The sequence below is a fragment of the Neomonachus schauinslandi genome, chromosome 3 (genome assembly GCF_002201575.2).
Source record: "Neomonachus schauinslandi chromosome 3, ASM220157v2, whole genome shotgun sequence".
Classification (NCBI taxonomy): Eukaryota; Metazoa; Chordata; class Mammalia; order Carnivora; family Phocidae; genus Neomonachus; species Neomonachus schauinslandi.
The window spans coordinates 173,960,671-173,963,652 of record NC_058405.1 but is presented as its reverse complement, the minus strand read 5'-3'; positions in this window follow the sequence as shown (position 1 = coordinate 173,963,652).

The following is a 2,982-nucleotide window of genomic DNA, read 5'->3' as shown; positions in this document are numbered from 1 at the left end:
TTTCTTTCTTTCTTTCTTTCTTTCTTTCTTTCTTTCTTTCTTTCTTTTTGTAAGTATGGAAGAGACTTGAGCAGTTCTCATTGCTGGCAAGTAGGCTTAAAGAAAGGAGAAATTGTTGAGGGACGATCCCTCATAAAAAAAGTGAAGATGATAATTAATAGTGTGAGACTTCCAAGAAAGCAGAAGGGAGATGGATTCTAGGGCACAAGATTGGCTTTGGCATGGCCAAGGGACAGCAGCTCCACTATGGCAAGAGTGAAGGAGGAAGGCATGGGATGGGCCTGATGATGTGTTGGTCTGCTGTCAGCAAGGAGAGGGAGGTCCCCAGAACTCAGGGTCCATTGTCTTTTGTGTCCTCTGAGACACTACCTTTCACATAATAAACTAATAATACTGTTGAATGGAAGAGTACATGCACAAACCCTTTACAGGACAGCATACATAGCATATTTTTTCCCTAAGTGTTTTGAAATGAAATCCTTATTGACTTTAGTTATCATATATGTAAAACATGTTCCTTGTAAAAAAAATTTAAATAATACAGAAAACTTCCCTTGAAATTCTACCCCACAGAAATAACCATTGTTAATGGTGAGCGGCTACTGTGCCAGTGGATTACATATTAAACAAAAGACAATATATGGAATTGTGTGAGCGGTTTCTCTCACTTTCACATTATATCCTTTGTGTCAATATGTAAAGATCATCCTTATCTTTTGTAACACCTGCCTGGTCTCTGGTCTCCATAACACTTCCGAGTCTCCTATATTTATTTAACAAAAACCCTTTGATTAACATTTAGGTTGTATCTAATTTTTCAATACAATGACCATTCTTGTTTATACCACTTTGCACACCTGCACCATTATTTTCTTAAAATAAATTTCTAGAAGAGGGAAACACATGTGCACACTTAAAATTTTGATACCCATCTCTAAATTGCCCTCCAGAAAGCTCTGCCTACTTGAGCTTTCATTAACAGAAGCTAAGGGTGCCTGTTTCCTCACACTCTTGCTAACAACTGGCTTATAAATCTTTTTAATCCTGTTAATCTAAGTGAAAAATGACATCTCATTTTAATTTGCTTATCTGTAATTGTTAGTGAGGTAGAACATCTTGAACATGAGTTGTGGCTGTTTGCATGTCTTCTTTTATGGAGTGCTTCTTAATGCCTTTTACTAATTTTCTATTAGGCTTGTAATGTTCTTATTTGTTTCTAAATAATCCATAGTTTAAAAATATTACTCTTTATCGTGTTGCAAATATTTTTTCCATTTTGTTATTTATCGTTTAGTTACGCCATTGGTTTGCTTTGTGATATAGGGATTTTTACATTTTCATGTCAAATTTCTCAATCTTTCTTGTCATTTTATTTTATTTTTTAATATATTTTTAAAGTAGGCTCCATGCCCAACGTGGAGATTGAACTCATGACCCTGAGATCAAGAGTTGCATGCTCTACTGACTGAGCCAACCAGGTGTCTCCCATTTTATTTTATTTTGTTTTGTTTTATTTTTTTATGTCATTGACATAGTCCTAAGAAAGCTGATTATCACATCAAAATTATTTAAAAATTCTATTTTTTTCTATTACTTTGTAGTTTAACCTTTTTCATTAAAATTTTATCCTTTTCTGCTTATTTTTTAATTAGATGAATAATATATGATTATATTCTAGTCATTTTCTTCTTTGTTTTATTTTATTTATTTTTCTTTATTTCATTTTAGTCACTTTCTTAGAAGTAATCAGTTATCTGATTAAGATTTGTCCTTTCAAAATCCTTTTTTTTTTTTTTTAAAGATTTTATTTGTTTATTTGACAGAGACATAGCAAGAGAGGGAACACAAGCAGGGGGAGTGGGAGAGGGAGAAGCAGGGGGAGTGGGAGAGGGAGAAGCAGGCTTCCCGCTGAGCAGGGAGCCCGATGCAGGGCTCAATCCCAGGACCCTGGGATCATGACCTGAGCCGAAGGCAGCCGCTTAATGACTGAGCCACCCAGGCGCCCCTTCAAAATCCTTTAATACATTTTCATTCATGTATTCATATAGAGATATACATACATATTTAACATAAATAGTATTATTCTATATATGTTATTTATACCTGCTCTTTCATTGAACAATAGTTAAATATTTCCTTGTTAGTACCAATAGATTGACCTCTGCCTTTTCTAGCTACTGCATGATAGTCTATTGTATGAATATACTATAAGTTGTGGTTTAATTCTTTCATGTTTAAATCTTTAATCCATCTGAATTTTGTGTGTATGTATATGTGAGTGGAGTGAATTGGGAATATAACATAATTTTTTCCCCACTAAATTTCCAACTATCCCACCATCATGTGTTGAATAACCCATCTTTTCTTTACTATCTTGAAATGTTGCTTTACAACAGGATGAATGCTAGATTGATGATGTTGAGAGGTGGACATAGCAAAGTCTTCAGGAATTTATGAAGGAGCTTCCTGCTTCCGCTGGACCAGCAGTACCAGCTAGCCTGGTATTCCTAATTCTTCCTCAGCCATGCAGCTTGCTCTGCACAGGCATAGAAGAGGACTGACCAGTATTATTAGTTTATTGTGTGAAAGATGGTGTCTCGGAGGATGAATATCCATTAGGATATTCCCTAATTCTTTTATTCTCAGGTACATGGAAATCCTAATTTTGCAATGAGAACTTCTTCCTCTTCTCTTCTCCTTTCTTTCTTTTTCTTTCTTTCTTTCTTTCTTTCTTTCTTTCTTTCTTTCTTTCTTTCCCTTCTCCTCCTTCTTCTTCTTTTTCTTCTTCTTCTTCCTCCTCCTCCTCCCTCTCCCTCTCTTCTCCTTCTCCTCCTTCTTCCTTCTCCTCCTCCTCCTCCTCCTCCTCCTCCTCCTTCTTCTTCTTCTCCTTCTCCTTCTCCTTCTCCTTCTCCTTCTTCTTCTCCTTCTTCTTCTCCTTCTTCTTCTTCTTCTTCTTCTTCTTCTTCTTCTTCTTCTTCTTCT